The 8,137-nt window shown below is 31.8% G+C and overlaps 1 protein-coding gene across 1 annotated transcript in view; it reads left to right on the forward strand.

Moving 5' to 3' along the window:
• The window catches only part of LOC137641473 (ligand of Numb protein X 2-like), a 617,278-nt gene that overhangs the window by 410,073 nt on the left and 199,068 nt on the right, over positions 1-8,137 (forward strand). The window lies entirely within an intron of this gene.

Consider the following 8,137-nt stretch of genomic DNA (forward strand, 5'->3'; position numbering starts at 1 on the left):
AATGTTACTTTTTATTTTTATTTTGCAATAATACCATTTTACTTCGAGTATTCTGTCCAGGGTTGCATGAAAAAGAAAATTTTGGTTGTTCTGATTAAAATATATTTTCATATTAGTTTCTCAATCTAGTATTAATTTAAAGCTAAATATTAGTTTTTTTTGCTGTTATTTGAAAAAAGAAAATAAGATACAAAGCCTAAACGAGTTGAAATTATCTGAAAACATAAGTTTGTTATATTATTATTATTATTATTATTATTATTATTATTATTATTATTATTATTATTATTATTATTATTATTATTATTACTAGCTAAGTTACAACCCTAGTTGGAAAAGCAAGATGCTATAAGTTCAAGGTTTCCAAAAGGGAAAAATAGCTGTGTGAGGAAAGCAAATATAGAAATAAACAAACGATTTAAGAAGTAATGAACAAATAAAGTGGAATATTCTAAAAACATTAACAACATTAAAACAGATATTTCATTTATAAACTATAAAAAGACTTATGCCAGCCTCTTTAACATAAAAACATTTGCTGCAAGTTTGAACTTTTGAAGCTCTACTGATTCAACTACCCGATTAGGAAGATCTATCCACAACTTGGTCACAGATTTTTATAAGTTCCGAAAAAAATGATCACGTGTGATATATATGAATGTCTATTCTTGGTGCATAACCGATATATTGGTTGGTCAATGATATTTAGTTTGATATTTATGTTAGCTGTTGTGACGTTTTCCCCCGCGAGACCTACCGCTATAGAAAATGGGAGTAGGGTAAACTACACAAAACTCTGGTCGTTTGAGAGGAGGTTCCAGTAACTCCTAAGAAAGTGTTTCTCGGTAAGTATTGTTGGGAAAAATACAAATTACTAAAAATTTGTGATTTTCACGGTAGTAAACTGATATTGGTGTGATTTTGAAACTGGATACTTACTTGTCCTTATAAATGTTTAAAAAAGCTAAACAGCAAACGGAGGTCAAACCTACGACTTCAATGTAGCCAGCAAAAAACATGGCTGTACCTTCCTGTTCAAAGTGTTCTCCGAAACGAAACTATTGTTATTTTGAAATTTTTATCAACTTGTTATTTTCAAGTTTTTGTTGTTTATATATGAAAGATTTATTTTAAGGTTATTATTGTTTTTAAACTTCTCTTGTAATATTTCCATATTTCCGTTCCTCATTGGGCTATAATAATAATAATAATAATAATAATAATAATAATAATAATAATAATAATAATAATAATAATAATAATAATAATAAAGCTGTTATGATTTCGTTAATAAATACAATAATACGATTGATTAGCTTTAGCAAACTGATAAATGGTCTGGCGTTATAAACATGTATTTTATTGTTTATTTTAACCATGCACAGTAAAGTATATTTTCGTTATTTTTTACGGCATGATTTTCAGTGTTTACATAACCCTATACAACTTGAGTATTTGGAGTTGAATATTATTTGTTGTTCCCTTTTACTATTATTATTATTATTATTATTATTATTATTATTATTATTATTATTATTATTATTATTATTATTATTATTATTATTATTATTATTAAAAACTGGATGCTATAAGCCAAAGGGCTCCAACATGGAAAATACCCTTGTAAGGAAAAGAAATAAGGAAATAGATAAAATACGGGTAGCAATTTTGATTCAACGTTACTATATTTTATATTTTAAGTTCCTTTGAGACTGATTTCAAATTTGTAAATTTTTATTTCTTTTATTTTTAGGTGAGTACACTGCCGTATATTTTAGCAATGATGGAAGAAGGTAAGGTTACCTTTGTTATTTGAACTAGATTCACATTCATTTCATGACCACGGTCTCATTTATTGCAGCTCAATTGGGGGATTATCTGCTGTCTCTAAAGAACTATTCCTTTATATCAGAAATAGAAATAGCTTCTTTGAAATTGTTGGCAGGGTCTCATATATACGTACACTAACGTGTAAGTTTTGATCATAATTGGCAAGACCTTTCAGTACGACATAATATTGTTGTTACGGATAGAGTAGCCCAAGCACGTCTGGTGCTCTATTGGTTGTCACATTCATGCAATGATTTTGATTTTGCTCTTGATAAAAGTCTTTGCTCCATGACTTATAACTATGTATCCTTCATCTAAGGTTATTTATGCTGTAAAGGAGGCAAAATGGCATGTATAATTTAAAGTTATGAGTTGATAAAAATGTGTTTGAAATTTTTGGATTTATGCCCAGTCCCTGTTTTTATATATTCCGATGTCAATGGTCATAGTTGTTTTGGCACAGAAAAAAAAGTTATTTATTTTTTTGCGCTGTATAAGGACGTCAGAATCAAATACTAATGTAGTCACTCTTTGCATCTGATAGTCGTTTTTTTTTATCTTAAGTGACGCTATAAATGGCTGTCATGTTTTTAACACCAGATCATCATAAGAGATCATTTAATCAATGTTTTGAAGTGGGTTGCTGAAAAATAATTACATTTATTAAGAATAAACTGTTTTACCAAAACCTGAACGCCCTAGACAAAAAAAAAAAAAAAAAAAAAAAAAAATAAGTTTATTGAACATTTTGCATTATGCTTAATAAACTGTTTTACCAAAACCTGAACGCCCTAGACAAAAAAAAAATAAGATTATTGAACATTTTGCATTATGCTTAGCTTATTATGTTATAACTATTTAAGGTTATTAGAAATTTCCATTTCAAAACAATGTAACTGAAGTGTAAAAGGACAGTGAACTCGAATGTGACATAGCTGTTCCACCAAATCCTTTAAACTAGAAATATACACGTTTTGAAGAATGTTTACTTGGCCTTATATTGTGACATTCAGAGATTCAATATTGATTAAAACAAGTAAATGTAGATATTACTATTCCTCGTGCGAAGACTCCCATTATTATTATTATTATTATTATTATTATTATTATTATTATTATTATTATTATTATTAAGCTACAACCCTAGTTGGAAAAGCTGTATGCTATAAGCCCAGGGGCCCTAACAGGGAAAATAGCCCAGTAAGGAAAGGAAACAAGGAAAAATGAAATATTTTAAGAACAGTAACAACATTGATATAAATATTTCCTATATAAACTATAAAACTTTAACAAAACAAGGAGAAGAGAAAAAAGATAGAATAGTATAGCTGAGTGTACCCTCAAGCAAGAATAGGGTGGCAACGAAGAAGAGGATGTTTAGTATGCACAGTTACCTCAAGAAATGCCGGTAAAGTTTATCATCACTTTTCATCCCGAGTGGCACTCCTTTTTATAACACCCAGGGGATATATAACCCTTTGTCGGAAAGGTTGGACGAGTGGGACCATGCAAGCAAAACAATTACTTACTGTGGGAAGTGGGGGAGAGGGGAGTCTACTTACTGTGGGAAGTGGGAGAGTCGGCAATAACTTTATGGAACGATAAAGCTAAAAGTAAATTGGGTCACTTGTATGGTCCGCTTCATTCTCATATGGTATTAAGTTGGTTGGTTTAACAAGATTTTTTTTTTCTAGTTTCTTATAAGTGTGGTTGTATTATGTTGCTTTTTATGTGTGCTGATATTAATGCTTTTGATGTGTACTAACATATATATTTTTCATTTTTATGTAGAAAAACGCATATGTTACTGTTATCTATTTGCGAGGTCTATGTATATGTATTGGTATACAGTATGTGTGTATATAAATGTACACACACACACACACATATATATAATATATATATATATATATATATATATATAAATATGCAGAAGAACCACAGGGAAAATGAAAATACAGAATATACACTTGAGTCCTGACTAGTTTCGTGATACTTCCTAGTCAGGACTCAAGTGTATATTCTGTATTTTCATTTTCCCTGTGGTTCTTCTGCATCTGAGCATCACGTTTTCCTGTGATTTTTACGCATATATATATATATATATATATGTATTATATATATATATATATATATGCTTTAATGTATATCGACATATACATATTCAGTATATATATATAATATATATAGATAGATAGATAGTTAGATAGATATATATATATAGATATATATATATATATATATATATAGATATATATATACATATATATATATATATATACATATATATATATATATATATATATATATATTTATATATACAGATAGATAGGTGTTTAAGCTGCCCACAATTATATAGATGTGTTTATGTCTACATTTAGTGGTTTAAAATAATATTCTTAGTTTCTCTTTGTGACGGTTAGAGGGGAAGCATAACAGGCCTTGCATTACGAGACAGCAAACAAACGTCACGTCCTCCTTTCTCGAAGTCAAAAACTTTTCAAATTTACGAAGCCAAGTGATATTTTATGCATACGCCTTCTCATGATGGAGGTGTGCGCGCTTTCTTACTGATGTGTTTCTTTTACATCTTTAATATTTTACGAAAGTGCCTTTTTTTCTGTGTATAGTTTATAGTTTATGTATTAAATATTTATTTTAATGTAGTTGCTGTTCTTAAAATATTTTATTTTTCCTTGTTTTCTTTCCTTACTGGTCTATTTTCCCTGTTTGGGCCCCTGGGCTTATAGCATCCTGCTTTTCCAACTAGGGTTGTAGCATAGCAGGTAGTAATAATAATAATAATAATAATAATAATAATAATAATAATAATAATAATAATAATAATAATAATAATAATAATAATAATAATAATAATTTCTTTGGTAGCGGCGTGTGTCTAACTTACTGAATTTTCTTTTATTATGAATACGCATCTTGCATGTTATAATTTTTTTATCTTTTGTGAAAACGAAGTTGGAAGGAGGTTATGTATTTGTTTGTGTGTGTGTGTTTTTTGTTTGTGAACAGCTTCCTGACTACAATTTTAATCATAGATTAATGAAGCTTGCAGGGATTAACTGTATATGAAAAAAAAAATGAAAATTTTGAAGGTCAAGGTCAAAGGTCAAGATCACGGTCAAGGAAAATATCCAATTCACGTATTCAACCATAAGTTTAGACATCGTTGTCACAGAGACTACAAACTTGGTTCGTACTTGAGTGTATGAAAATCCACGTCAATTAATACATGTTAAGGTCATTGGTCAAGATCAAGGTCGAGCAAAGGGTTGAGAAATAAGCAGCCGCAGCGGAGGTCCTCGCTTTACTGAGTGGCCCTTTAGTTAAATGAATTTTTCGACATACCTGTTTTCTTCAATATATCCGAATATAACGATATTTTTTTTTCAGTATATAGGCTTTGTATGCATATAAGTCCCCTTTTCTCTCATTGAATCAATATAGCGCCATTCCAGGTTTAGTGTCATATGCCAGCCGATTTTCCATCCATGCGGAATTACATTTCTGATCTGCCTTCATATCCCGGAACGATATTCCAACGCGCGGATGTATCATCTACAATTCAGTTTTATTGCGTTTATTGCTGTTTATTGCTTTTCGGAATGGGAGACAATTCCTCTCTTTTTCTTCTTGCATAAAAGTCCTTCCCTGTCCCCAGTGGCGTTCTCGGTTGCAGTGAGTTGTTTCAGGTCATATGTTCAAGGAGAGAGAGAGAAAGAGAGAGAGAGAGAGAGAGAGAGAGAGAGAGAGAGAGAGATCTTTTCCTTCCCTCGTGAACAGCTTGTAATGTGGCGACGAAGATAAATATATTACTTTGAAAGTAGTATTTTTTGTTATATATATATATATATATATATATATATAGCGAGAGAGAGAGAGAGAGAGAGAGAGAGAGAGAGAGAGAGATTTATCTTTTCTTTCCCTCGTGAACAGCTTATAATGTGGCGACGAAGATAGATAACATATTACTTTGAAAGTAGGATTTTTTTGCAGTAGAGAGAGAGAGAGAGAGAGAGAGAGAGAGAGAGAGAGAGAGAGAGATCTTTTCCTTCCCTCGTGAACAGCTTATAATGTGGCGACGAAGATAGATAACATATTACTTTGAAAGTAGGATTTTTTTGCAGTAGAGAGAGAGAGAGAGAGAGAGAGAGAGAGAGAGAGAGAGAAAACACAGATTGCTTATTACGTTCATATGGAGAGAGAGAGAGAGAGAGAGAGAGAGAGAGAGAGAGAGAGAGAGTATTTTATTAGGTGTTTGTAATTTCACTAACTGTAATTTTATTCATTTACATTCTTTAAACCAAGTCATCAAAAGTTAGTGTCCTCGGATATGATATCTGTTATTGAATATCTAAAGTCAGGCTACATGAAAAACTTTTGTTTTTGAAATGTTGTGTTATGTTTTCTTGTTTATAAGTTTCTGGTTAATTTATAAAGTGCTGATTGACAAAGTTAAAGAAGAGAAAACCGGTGCTAAGGATGTCAAAAAAGTGTAAAGCCATTCAAAGGGTTATTTAAGTTAATACTTGAGTCTTATCTTCTTTCTAGAACGCAATAAATGGTAAATATTGACAATTTTTAACGTAATATTGCTCATTCAAACTCAAAATGAGTTATTATGTTTTAGTTTTTGTAAGGACAATGACTTTACATGCATACAATGACTTTACAAGCATGGCGATATAGAATTAATAGTCCTTAAAAAAAAAAAAAAAAAAAAAAAAAACGGAAAAACAAAGTTAGTAATTACGCAAACCGTGATACATTCTCTCTCAGTTAAATCCTAAAGAGATGTCGTTCCCTTTATATTCCAACACTTTCTAAAGATTCCAGATATCCTTCCATGTTATTCATTGATTTTTTTTCCGTCGTTTCTTTATCCTTGGGGTTTTTTGGCGCGAACCATTTTATGGTCTTTTGTTCTAAAATTGAAAAATGGTCCACTTATTTGTCCTGCTCAGACACAGATTTCTGCAAGTGCCTCTCTCGAAGACTAAAAGTCCAATTTATGCGATGCAGGCCGGATACGGATTAAGCTGGGAGATTTTCCTGAGGAGCATTTTTCCTCGCCGAGAAAACGTTGATATTTTGTGGAACATTGTAAATTTCGCCTTCAAAATCCAGTAGAGAAAATGGAAATTCTCTTGTTATCGCTGTTTACCTAAAAAGTTTATTGAACGAGTTGCAGTAAAATAACCCATGCATTTATTCATGTGTATTCTTACATTTTTTTGTGTTTGTGCTTGTTTCTGTATGCGTTATCTTAAAAGGACATTGATCCATTTGCTTGGAAATTCTGTATGCGGCATACATTGACTTTGGAAAAGCTTATTATGAAATCGATAAAGAGGCCATGTTGTAGATGTTACAGAATATTGTATTCGTAAACGAAAATATTCGACATAAAGATCGAATTCTGTAATAATTTTTATAAATTCTTGGTCAATTTCTATATATCTGTTTATCTTCATAATTATATCTTTATCAATACAAAATCTATATATATACGTTCTTCATAATTTACAATGAAGAGTCCGTTTCTAGTCCACTACAGGACAAAGGTGTTAGACATGTCTTGGTCATGTCTGGGGTTTGGCCACTTACATCACCAGGCTGGCTAGTGCAGATTGGTTATGGGGTATATACAATACAACGGCCACTGTCACATACACTTGTTATTGCTTATTTGCTTATTTGTTGCTGAACATCAGCCGTGTCAAGGTGGAACATGGGAATATCACTGTTTGAAAGATTGGAAAATAATGAAATAAGAAGAATGGCAGGTGTTGTGAAGGTTACTGAGATGATAAGAGTGTCACGACTGGATGATGGGGAGGGAGTGAGGAGACTTGGGAGGAACTTGTAAGGGGAAGAAGATCAAGAGGGAGGCAGAGAATTAGATAGCGGGATAATGTGAAGGATGATATGGAGAGAAGAGGTTTGGTGAAGGAGTATGCCTTTGATAGAAGGCATTGGAGAGGGTGCATCAGGCAACCAACCCCTTAATGTAGGGATAACGGTTGGGAAGAAGAATTAGCCTTATCAAGCACTTGCACAGTTTGCTCATCAGCAGAACGTTGAACCCTCATGCATGCAAACCTTGCGTTTCCTGGATATTGAAGACTATTTTTCAATGCGTCTTTAACGACATGATATCTCTCTAGCGTTAGGTTTATCCGTTGTCTTCCTTCTCCTCCTTCATAACACAGCGTAATGATGCCAGATACCCTTGGCACATAAGCCTTCTGAATATCAGATGGTTAGGACATGGGTCTTACTGTGTTAT

Source organism: Palaemon carinicauda, chromosome 5 (assembly GCF_036898095.1).
Source record: "Palaemon carinicauda isolate YSFRI2023 chromosome 5, ASM3689809v2, whole genome shotgun sequence".
NCBI classification, from domain to species: domain Eukaryota; kingdom Metazoa; phylum Arthropoda; class Malacostraca; order Decapoda; family Palaemonidae; genus Palaemon; species Palaemon carinicauda.